The sequence below is a fragment of the Poecilia reticulata genome, linkage group LG6, assembly GCF_000633615.1.
Source record: "Poecilia reticulata strain Guanapo linkage group LG6, Guppy_female_1.0+MT, whole genome shotgun sequence".
NCBI classification, from domain to species: Eukaryota; Metazoa; Chordata; class Actinopteri; order Cyprinodontiformes; family Poeciliidae; genus Poecilia; species Poecilia reticulata.
Window position 1 is genome coordinate 7,501,109 of NC_024336.1, and position 12,598 is coordinate 7,513,706.

The 12,598-nt window shown below is 40.5% G+C and overlaps 1 long non-coding RNA gene across 1 annotated transcript in view; it reads right to left on the reverse strand.

Annotated features, from left to right (window-relative positions):
- LOC108166383 (uncharacterized) overlaps window positions 1-12,492 on the reverse strand; it is a 31,421-nt gene extending 18,929 nt beyond the window's left edge. Inside the window, exon 1 of the long non-coding RNA XR_001776742.1 lies at window positions 11,924-12,492. This is a non-coding gene — a long non-coding RNA (uncharacterized LOC108166383). The remainder of the gene's footprint in view (window positions 1-11,923) is intronic.
- Window positions 12,493-12,598: the final 106 nt, after the last annotated feature.

The following is a 12,598-nucleotide window of genomic DNA, read 5'->3' on the forward strand; positions in this document are numbered from 1 at the left end:
TCATAAATTAACTGGCACACAGGCAGCGAGGAGACATCTCAAGTCATCTCCCTCAGAGAAACACTAAAACTTAAGGACAAACAAAATGACAACACAATACTAACAATAATTTGAATTTAATTAGTAGAATACAATTTAGTTAAAATTAACATGACTTAAACTAGTCTAATTTGTAGTTTTATATTAACAGCACTGGTAGTGTCTAAATCAGGCTAAATTTGTAACACTAAATGAGCCAAACATATAATCAAAACTAGTATAACATCAATAAGAAAATGTTATAATGAGTGTTTTATTCTTAAAATATGCGCTTTGATCTAAGAGGCTGCAGAAGTTCTGAACAACTTTGTGTACCAGGCTTTATGTCAATTTAAAATTACTGCACTGATCTGTATTTGTAGAAATTTGCCCAGCAGGTGGTGTTTTGCTCCTGCCGTGTGGCTGAACACAAACCGATCGAAACTGTTGTACTTTTTTCAGCTCGTGTCATGTGTGGTGAAAGAGGTTTGGAGAATTGGCCGGCAATTCTTAAATCTTGCCGTCTAAACCAGACTTAAGACTTACAAGCTCTACGCATCTCCTCTCGACCACTGCAAAAACGCTCTCTGACTCTGGTCGCAATGGTAACATTTACATAATCTTTCAAAATGAGATACAGATGCGCAACAAAAACGAACATTTTATTTTTGTGAAAATTTTAGCTCACAATAATGACTAACGGGAGCCCTGAGCTTGTTTCTCTGCAATGAGACGGTTCCTTCTGGGAGTGATGAGAGACAATGACACCCAAAGTGTTGCTCATATGCACAGCCTGCTTGGTCTCTACGTGGCGAAGCAGTTTGAAGCTTCATTGCCTCATTAGCGAGCTGGTCGCTGCATGTTACGCAGAGCGGGCTTGTAATGTGGGACTCGCCTACCGCTCTGGGATGAATCCATTCTCCTATCTCTTCTCTGGGCCTTTCCTCTTTGCAAAGAAACTTTCCAAAGACATCTGATCTGTTTCTTACTCATTTTGCTGCTTGTAAGCTCAGTGTTGGCGCACAAGTAACCGAGAGAATCCGGTTAAAGTATTTTCAAAATAAAAGATCCTCCAGACTCAAATAATACATAAATCAGAAATGTTTAATTATTTCTTGCAGCTGGTCACTATGGAAACCCATTCCATTAAGCTCTGTGCACAGTTCCGGAGCTCAGGCACGTGCAGAGGGGGGGTTAGGGTTAGAAAAAAAAAAAAAGTTTTTGGTGAATAAAGTGGAGTAGATTTGCTACTTGTCAGATGACGGAAAACGTTGAAGTATTGTTTCTGCTTCAGCACGGAGTAGTGGTTTAAGCAGAGAATGAAATGCAACAGACACTGACAGGCCTCTGTGTCTGCCTTTCTCTGAAGAACTACTGAGTGGGAGGAGACAGCCAGGTGAGGAAAAACTGTTATCTATCGATTCAGTATTTTTATCATACAGACATTAGGCTGTTGTTGTGCTATTAGCTAGCTGCTAGCTAACGACTTTACTAGCAAAGCAAGATGACTAAAAGCTTCTTCCGTGTATGTTAATGATAGCAGTCATTCTTCAGGATTGCTTATGCAATAGGGGCACATTGCCTGTCCAAAACCGATTATCTCCATAATGGATATGTCTTCTAATTTCCTTTGCTGCATAATGTACATTGCATTTATTCTGGCGTTAGGTAAATTTATCTTGAAGGAGAATAGCACTTAAATAAAAGTCCAACAAAGATATTAATTTAGAATTATAAATAACTCACCCTGAATTTCCATGATAGATATAATGTATGTAATAAAAGTGTGTCATTAATGAAGGGGAAAAAACTCAACCCAGACTTGAAGTAAGTTTAGGGCCTGGCTCGCAGAGTATGCAGTTACATTTTTTTCCTCCAATTATTCAATGGAAAAAAAAAAACCTCAGTTAAGTAAAATAAAATTGTAATCAAAACTTTTGAAATTGTAATGATTTAATGATTTCTTTTTTAAGAACAAAATGTTTTGTTTAAATAACTTTTTTCTAAATTAAATAACTCATTTTTGTCTCATGAACTTAAAAAGTTGTTTGCCAAACAAACTTTTATTTGCACACATCAGAAATATTTTGTTGTGATTTTGGGCCCTGCCCACGACGTCATGTGAGAAAAAAGTTTTTTAAGTTAAACTCAGTAGGCTTTTCTCATGGTAACATGCATTAACAATTAAATTTTTGCTTTTGTTTTTTTTCTTTTTTCTGCAGTTCCACGTTAAAGTTTGATGCAACTCTGCTTTCCTGAATGGACCATCTTCATCTCCACTGCAAGTGTAGCAAAAAGGCAGCTCTTTTTTTATAGATTACAGTACACTAAAAGGTTGCATTGTGCCCTTGTTTACATTTTTAATAGTGTAATTACGTAAAGACAAAATATGTCTAGTGGTCTAGCTCTGATTTACATATCTTGCTAAATTGCGGGTTTGAATATGACAATACTTTCCTTTAACAAAATAGATCTGCAAAAAGAAATTACTAATAAAATATCTTAAATATGCATAGTTGTATGCTTTATATAGAGATTTTCCTTACCTTTGATTGTATATCTCACAATTTTGTTATTTATCATTGTTTATTAAACTCTGGAAGCTGAGAGGCTTTGTTAATATTCTGTCCTAGAATGCAGTTAGATGTGTCCTTTTTTTTTTGAGCACCTGCCCCTTTAGTGGTCTCTGCACGGCCCTGCCGGATCTAATCTGAAGGCCACATGAAGTTTGGAGGTCTGTAGTGTAGAAAATTGGCGACCTCTTCACACTATGCGCTTCAGCATCCGCTGACACCACTCCGTCAGTTTACGTGGCCTACCACTTTGTTCCTGAGTTGCTATCATTTCCAAACACTTCCATTTTCTGTAATACAGTTGACAGTTGACTGTGGAATATTTAGGAGTGAAGACATTTTGCAACTGGATTTGTTAAACAGTTGGCATTCTATCATCCTATCACCATCATAAATTATTTTTATGTATTTATAATAGTAATATTGTTTTATTTCCAAGGTAGCGCTCTTGTGTCAGACAATTGAAATCAATGTTGGGGAATAATTAAAACTTTAAGATTTATGAAGCCTCAGTCAGCATTCATAGCAGTGGCTGAACCCTTGTATTACATCAAGCATTATAGCTAATTTTAGCTGGCATTTCACTGAGCCCGAACAGCCAATGGAGGATCTACTCTTTATTATGTCTATGCACACAGAGAACACAGGAGAACCTCATTACATAAATGTGAGTGGTAAATTCACAACTACAAATGAACCCTGCTGTACATTCACAGTTTAGATGCTACAGAATCCTGTTGGCATTAAAACAAAGTGCAGCACAAAGAATGTCCTCGTTGTGTCGTATGAGTAATGTGCAGGCTGGAATTTCATTGACATAAACTGCGTGTGAGGAAACACTACCTCTCACAAATATGTTAAAACATTCTAATCATGGTGTGATCAACTTCTGCCGACTGAGATTTCTGCTGAGTATTTGCTTTCCAATATCAAAAGAATAGAACAAGCATTATAGCTAATTTTAGCTGGCATTTCACTGTGCCCGAACAGCACACTTTCCTTATTTTGTGCCAGGTCTCACTTAAAAAGAGGAACAAACTCAGGATTTGTTCAAATGATCCTAGAACCGAGCAGGGTTGATTCACGCAGTAAATTGTGGTAGTAAGTTGATTCAGGATAAGTGTCAACTTATCTGAACTATGCGCGAATCCTGAAGACCCATATGTGCATAGGTACCCCAGAACTCACTCTGGACTTTCACTTATCCTGCTTTCTGAAATAGGGCCATGATTTACAAGCAATTGCATTTGGTAATGTAGTGGTATAGAAATACACAATTCCACACAAATAGTTTCAGGTGAGTAAATAAAGAGCTGCGGCGTTCATTCAGGCACGTGTCGTCTTTGTTCTCCCACTGTGTGGCTTGCGTCCTGTGGGCTCTGGCAGCGAAAAGAAACAAATCTCCGGCTTGTGCATGTTACGCTGAGATCCTGGTGGTAGGTGTTCTCTCTCCCTGCACTTTAGCTCATCTTGGTCAGAAAATCTAAATTGAATTGTGATTGTCGGTAAAGCGCCACTGCACTGCGCTCCTTCTCTTCCTCCTTCTGCGAGTGTGTATTTGCATGTTTGGATCGGCAGGTAAGAAAATAACGCTAATCTAAGCTCCAGTTTGTTAGTTTTATTTAAAATGGTGACTAATTTTTCCTAGGTCCCCCACAGTTGGACCATTGCTGTTCTGCTCTGCTTCGTTTTGTTCCACTCTGCTCGGCTTTGTCTGAATTCGTCTCCCGGATCTCTGTCTGTCTGCGTTCGTTTCCCGAACTTCTAAACATTCATTTTAAAGTTGGACTGCGGTGGCATTATCTGCATTCATCGAAGCGGTGTTTGGGGTGTGGCATCGGCGCACCCATTTCACCTCCCGCTGTGGCGTGACAAGAGGGCCTCTGGTCCTGGTCCTGATGGTTCTATTTCTTTACTTATTTTGTTTACGGCCTTTTTTGTTCTTTATTTAGTCGGACTGATATTGTTTTTCTTTTATTAGGTCTAAGATTGTTTTATTGGTTAACTATTTTTCTTTTGTTGTTTTGCAGTTGCTGAGGACCGGTGGCGGTGTTGGTGTGGTGACGGTGCCTTCCTTTTCTGCGTGCTGTGATTTTTGAGTTTGGGTTGTCTCACTGCGTCTGGTGTGTTAAAGGTTTTTTTGGTTTGCTGTATTTGGTGGATGCCATCCCTATAGCGTCCCCTCCGTCCGGTAACCTCAGCTACTGCACTTTCTTTGATTTTCTTTGTTTTCCTTCGTATTCTATTCTTAAAAAGAAACTAGTTTTAAAAACAGCATTTTTAAAAAGAATTTAATAAATGTTTTTCATTAATTTGAAACTGTCTCAGATGTTTTAAATTCATGCATAACCTGTGTGCCTTAAACCAAAAGAAATATTCTCTGGGTGAAATTCCCAGGGTGGCATTGTTGATCAACCTATTAAAACTAACAGTTCACCAAATCTGAGTTTCCATCTAGTGTCGCTATAGTAAGTAATATTCAACCTAAAACATCACAATGTGTGTTAAGCTTTTCTTTTTAAATTTTCCTTGATTCTCCAGCTCTGGTCAAAGTCCTGCTGCAGTTTTAAAATTCTTAGTTTTGATCAACTGGAGGAAAATTTGTTGATACTAATTCAGCAGATCTCCTATTATTTCCACGGGAGTCTCCGGACTCTTCGTCATCATCTGTACCTTGTGAATACATCTTTGCAGAAGTATTAACTTACTTAAGAAAATCAATAGGAGACAGGAGACATTATCAATTTAACTGGTAGCCACGCTGCCCTGCTCTGTGGCTGAACACACAGAGAACGAAAAGAAGAAGCAGGGAGGCTCCGCCTTTATTGTTTTTATAAGCGCGTAACCTTCCGCTTCACAAAGTAATGCCAAATACAATAGTGGCAAGCATCGTATTCAACAGCCCCACTCAATGATGCCACACATTCTAGCCATAACACTATTTTCCAAACATATAAGAACAAAAATTTTTCAATCTTGGTTCTTGTGGCAGATTTTGTGAACACATCTGTGACCATATTTTCTGTCGGACAGTAGACCAAAATTATTTTACCCTGCAAAACATTGGACCTTATGGCGTGGTATTTAATGTCCACATGCTTGCTCCTCTGGCGATTCACAGGGTTCTTTGCAAGGCGTATTGTCCCTTGGTTATCTTCAAACACCTTTGCAGTTTGCTCAAAACTGTGGTCCATGTCCTGTAGTAGCTGAGATAGATAGAGCGCTTCTTGGATGGTAGCTGCTAATGCTACATACTCAACCTCACATGTTGACAATGAAACAATCTGCTGTCTTTGTTTTCCATGAAACAACAGCTCCACTTGGACTTAGACTAAAGCAATGGCGTGTAGTGCTCTTCCTGTCGAGAACATCATTGGCCCAGTCAGCATCAGAGTATCCTATGAGCTCTAGTTTAGTGTCACACTTGTTATAACACAACTCATAGTTCTTAGTCCCTTGTAAGTTTCTGTACACATGCTTTAAAGCTGTCATATGTTTTTCTCTGGGATCAGACATTTGTTGTGACAGTCTGCTTACAATCCAGCTGATATCAGGCCTAGTACAGGTCATGATGTAGATTAGGCTACCTAGCATTTCTCTGTATCTTCTTTGATCAGTTTGCTCTCCTTCTGGAACCAGATCACATTTGATTTCACTAGGAGTGCCTCTGGGTTTACACTCAGCCATACCAAACCTCTCCAGTATCTTCTCTATGTATTTGGACTGGCTCATTTTGATAGAACCTTTGTTTTGTTTGAAGTCAATCCCAACAAAACGTGTGAGATGGCCAAGATCTTTCATTTTAAACGTACTTTTCAGTTTCTCTTTGATCTCTCTTAGACACGTCTCATTGCTTGCAGCCACAACTATATCATCAACCCACACTAACAAAATCACATTTTCTTCGTCAGAAAACTTTGTGTAGATACAATGATCAGCTTGGCTCTGTTCAAACTCATTTGACATCAGGAACTCATGGAGCATCATATTCCAGTTCCTCCCTGATTGTTTGAGCCCATAGATAGATTTGTTTAACTTACACACAAGTCGCTCACCATTCTTTGATTTAACCTGAAAACCTTCAGGTTGATCCATGTATATTTCATGGTCAATGAGTGCATGTAAGTATGCGGCTTTAACGTCCATCTGGTTCAGTGTAAGGTCATGTTGTGCAGCTAGTTGCATCAACACTCGTAATGAAGTCAAGTTTGCAGTTGGGGAAAATAAAATGTCTCTGAATAGTCAAGTCCTTCTACCTGACTGTATCCCTTTGCTACATATCTAGCTTTATATGTTTAATTCCCCTTGTCATCCTCCTTGAGAGCATATAACCATCTTCCCCCCACTCTCTGCCTACCCTCTGGTAATGGCACAAGTGAGAAGGTGTTGTTCTCTTTAATCATTTCATCTTTCATTGCCTTTTTCAACATATTAGATTTTGGTGATGCCAAAGCCTCTTTATAGGTCTGTGGTAGCCCAACTATAGCTCTGTAACAGTAGTCAATGGTTATGTTACTGCTCTGCACTGTGCACTCATAGTCTTCCAAGTATTTAGGTTTCTTTCTAACTCAACCTGTAGTACGTGGAGTCTGTGCATCAGTAGTTGGACCTGTGTCCATTTCTGTGTCTTTCTCAATGTCTGCGACCGCCTGTCCTGTTTCTTCAGTCAATGGTCGACTACTTTGACTAGGTGTCATTACCCACTCTATGTAGTGGTCCTCTGGCTGGTCCCAGTCAGTCTGTGTATGCCTCTCAGTCACTCTTTTCAATGAAGTGGACCAGTCTGTGTTTCTGAACCTTGTTTGTCTCTGAAAAATAAACCAAATGAACTGGTGAATGACGATCAAAACCAACAAAGATTCCCGTTTTGCCTTTAGGCTCAAGCTTCTTTTTGTTTTGCTCATACACCATACATTTGGAACCAAATTTTTTCATTTTTGACAGATCTGGTCTCTTTCCAGTGAAAAGGAAATAGGGTGTTTTCCCTGTTCTCTTACAGTAACACCTGTTCCTTATGACTGTAGCTGTCCTGGCTGCATAAGGCCATAGCTCTTTGGATAAACCTGACTCAATCAGCACGCATCGGACCATTTTAAATAATGTGCACCAATTTCTCTCTGCAGTCCCATTTTGATGGGGACAGTAGGGCGCTGACCTCTCATGCTTTATAGCAGTGGTCCCCAAACTATGGCCCGCGGGCCGGATCCGGCCCGCCTCCACATTTGGTCCGGCCCCCTGAACAATACCAGAGAGCATTCAGATTTTTTTTCATATATTGTATTTTCCGGTTTATATGTGGATTTTTCTTCAAGCACCAGGGGGCTCTTTAGCAGGAAGTGTGTCCTGTAAACTGTGGATGTTTTGTTTTGCATTGTGCATTGCTGCCATCTGTTGGACTTTTAGGGAACTGCTTGACTTTTATGTTATTTAACCAGTACGGTTGTTTGCTAGCGGTAGAGCAGAAGAACACACTTGTTTGTTATGAACACCGCATTCCAGGTCGAATACTTCGAAGCAATGCCTGTAAGTAGCAGCTTATACTTCAAAACGAGCCTTCATGTTAACATATGAGGAATTCATATGTTAAAGTTACTTTACCTCAATGGAATATATACTAGTCAGTCACCCCCCCAATCCCCGTCAACAATTTCAGGCAGCGCAGGTGATAAACATGTAATACTTCTTCTGTTACAAACTGACTCCGGCCCCCCACCAGAGAAGGGAAACGTTATGTGGCCCTCACAGGAAAAAGTTTGGGGACCACTGCTTTATAGCATTGTCCCTCAACAATGACTGGTACTCTTCTGACACAAATTCTGTCCCGTTGTCAGATCTCAGGCGTTTTACTTTACCATAAGGCGCTGTGTCTGCCAAGAACTGCTTGGTCGCCTCAACTGCCTTGTTTTTGTTTCTAAGAAAGTACACATAGTTGGCACCAGAAAAGTCATCAGTGAAAGTAATGGCATACTTGCACCCTTCAAATGACTCTGGTGAAATAGGTCCACCCAGGTCTGTATGTACTAGCTCTAATGGCTCTTTGGCCCTCACATCACTTTGTCCGTTTCTGCTTTGTGAAAATTTACCCTCTAGACAAATTTCACATTGGTTGGGTCTGAAAGTTTTGTCTTTGATTTTCATACCATTTACAATTGTTTCAAGTTTTACAATATCATTGTGGAGGATCCTCCATCTTTTCCTCAGTGTTAGTATTTAAGTGTTTCATATAATATATTTAGAATTTCACTTTTTCTTTGGTGGTGGTTATTGCATTAGGTTGTTTACTAATTTGGGTGCACACAGTTAGTAAACGCCTTATGTTTATTTAAGATCATTAATATTTTGTTTTGCTGAGTTTAAGGACTGGCTGGCAGAAGGGGGTTGGCTCAAAAGAAAACCAGGAAGTGGAAGAGTCCATCAGGCTGCTGGAAGCAGGGGACTTGATGTGAAACAATCTGCCTCTCTCCACTAATAGCATAGCCTCTCTCCACTAATGGCATAATTGCTAAAACCTTTTTGGTATTAGTTTATTTTGGTTTTTATAGTTGTGATAAAGTTAAAATGTTTTAGTTTAAATTAGTCATTTATGTTTATACATTATTTGTCTTTGTCTCCTTCCCTACCCCTCCTCGTTTGTGTAGGCTAGCCTGTTTGTATAAATTCCCCTGTGTGTTCATTGTTAAGTCAGTGTTTTGGTTTGTTATCTTGAGTTATGTTGCCTCAGTTGATTTCTTTTGGGCCCGTTTTGTTATATTTTTTAGATTTGTTGTTGAACCTTTTTGTTAAGATATTCTTTGGAAAAAATAAATAGAAAATATATTTTTATATATGCCTTTGTCCTTTTGTTTTACTGGTCGGACCGTCACAATCATCATAGTTGCAATGACCTCATTATCTCATGCCATGCTTTTAGATCCAAAGATACATTGCAAGAGTCATCACCAATTACATTTTTCTCTGTGACAATGTCAAAGTAGTACAATCTGTCTTTTACCTTCATTTTACATGTTGTACCATTAGGAAGGATCATTTTGTTGTTATTCTTCTCAAAGTTGAATCTTGCTCCTTTCGAAGTTGCTGCATCCACCCATAGGATGTTTTGTGGGTATCCTGGAATCAGGAGTGCATTTGTGAGTTTTACACTCACAACTTTTCCCTCGCAGTCGGTCATCTTGATCTGCGCATCTCCTTTCCTCAGGACACTGCCGGTGATCCGTGTTCCATCTGCCAGCTGCATGATGTGGTTCTTGGGCTGGAAAGTCTCATCAAATTTGATGAAGGCACTCTCGTGAGTCATAATGTGGGCAGAGGCACCGCTGTCCACAAGTAGATCTTGCTGCTGTGTGCTGCGGGGTTGCCATTCACTCAACCGAAGCACAAGTGTCTCTTCTTCAACCGTGATTTTATGCCTGTCCTTAACACGTACAGTTAAGGACAGTCCAGTGTCTGTAATGGCAGCCACCTCGTTACTGTTTTGTACGTTAGTCCACCTGCGCTGAGTTTTCTTCTCCTAGTTTCTGCAGTCCTTTGCCTTATGCCCCATTTTCTCACAAATAAAGCATTCTCCATTGAAATATTTCTTCTCTTTAAACTTAGATTTTGACTATCTGTAATTTGCAGTCATTACTTCGTCTGTCCGGGGCCTGCGCAGTGTGCATTCAAAGCTCCTCAGCCTTGCCTTGAACTCGTTGAAAGTTAGCGTTTCTTTTGTCTGAGTGACATGCACAGAAAATGGGTTGTATTCATCCGTGAGACCTTTTAACACCATTGCTGTCAGAAGTGCATCACTAAGGGTCTCTTTAGCTCTGTTTAACGCGGCCACTATCTTTTCAACACAGGCTAAATAGTCCACTAAAGCTTCCCCTTCACCCATTAGCACATTGGTTAGCTCTGTGTATAGCCCGACAATTCGCGGTTTTTCTTCAGACTCAAAATGGCGTCTCAATATTTCTAGGCTTTTCGTGCCGTCATCTGGCGCTTCGTAGAGGATTAGAGTTAGCATCTTATCCAATCAACCACACAGTTCTGCATATGCTAGTTCGTTTTTCCTACCACTTTCTGTAGTTTCTTGTACATCAGCTCCCGTCGCTAGCTCACTTCCAAGGATAGCTTCTTTAAGACTGATGGTTTTTAAGTACGCTAAAAACCTTGGTTCCCAGATGTGGTAGCGGGCTTCGTCTTCGTCAAACCGTGGCGGCAATCCCCTTCCGTGCACTGCCATACTGGGAACTTGCCTGGGCCTATAACCTGTAGATACTTCTTCAGCGGATCTCCTATTATTTCCACGGGAGTCTCCGGACTCTTTGTCATCATCTGTACCTTGTGAATACATCTTTGCAGAAGTATTAACTTACTTAAGAAAATAAATAGGAGACAGGAGACATTATCAATTCAACTGGTAGCCACGCTGCCCTGCTCTGTGGCTGAACACACAGAGAACGAAAAGAAGAAAAAGCAGGGAGGCACCGCCTTTATTGTTTTTATAAGCGCGTAACCTTCCGCTTCACAAAGTAGTGCCAAATACAATAGTGGCAAGCATCGTATTCAACGAAAATACTAAAATTGTCAGTTTTGTATAATTGGACTCATTTGAAACACAGCTGTTTATCCATAATGAACATTCTCTGTGTTTGAATCCGTTTTGTCCGTGCAGTGTAGGATCACCCACATCGACCCTCCATCTGAAAGGTTTATCTCACAAGCCAGTCCATCTGCTCAGATCAACAAAAGGGTATGACCTTCAAACAGTATTTTACTGACTTTCATGGCCCTCTTTTTCAAAATAAGCACTCTACTGTTCGAACAACTGCAGCAGATCAGAAAGCTTTCCAAGCAGCTTCTGTTGTGCTAACAGATTTGACTTCTTAGACCAGTGGTGTCCAAAGTCGGTACTGGAGGGCCGGCATCTTGTATGTTTTAGTTCTCTCTCTGGTTTAATGTACCTGGATCAAATGATGGCTCATTAGAAGTCCTAAGAAGAACATTGAAAAGCTGAAAAGGTTGTTACTACCACCAGGGAGAGAACTAAAACGGGCAGGATGCCGGCTCTCGAGGACCGACTTTGGACACCACTGTCTTAGACAGTGTTATTTATGAAATGGCTTTGAGAAGATCCCTAAATCGAAATGTGCTAAGGGGTACAAGCTGGTACCCAAGCTGTGAATGTAATTGCTATTTTCCACTTAGACATTAATCTGCCATGTAAAACAAATTGTGACAGATTTAATCTCACTTTTAACTCTTGTGTTTACAAATGGGGTCCATCCGACCCCACACCCATATCACTTATCAGTTGCTTCAGTCTTCGCACCCACAAGGGTTAAGAAATTACTCACCTGCTTTGTTCTCTTTGCTTTCGCCTCAGGAATGTTCCCCGGGGCTGTCAGTGTTATGACAGCCTGTAAAGTGAAGTAATGAGTCTTCTTGCCACATGGTCAGTCTGTTTTGCTGTGGGCCACAGGACAGATAAAGTCACAGTGACAACTACCCACAGAGGGATCAGTGTGTTATACAGTATCAATATCTGAGCCATAATTTCCCCTGAGGGCAGATTATCTTTGTTTGCTTCATAACACTAGCTTGGAGCAGTCACAGCGCAGAGCAAATATTTTAAAAATCACAGTGAGATGCTGTCACCAGCATGAACAAGATGGTCCGCTCACCGCAGTTAGGGAGCAGAAAAACAGTGGCTAGTCAACCCAGATAAAACACATGAAAGTACAACATGACTGAAGTGAGTTCAGACTGGCCATCTTAAAACAGATATCAGTATGCGGTCAAGCTGAATGGAAGATACAATGCATGACATGAGCTAATTCCACATAACTTTCTTCCCTCAGTGTCTAAAACTAGTTAAAGACTTGGGCCAATTTTGGGCCAGAAAACATACCATCCATCCATCCATCCATCCATCCATCCATCCATCCATCCATCCATCCATCCATCCATCCATCCATCCATCCATTTTCTTCCGCTTCTCCGGGGTCGGGTCGCGGGGGCAGCAGCTTCAG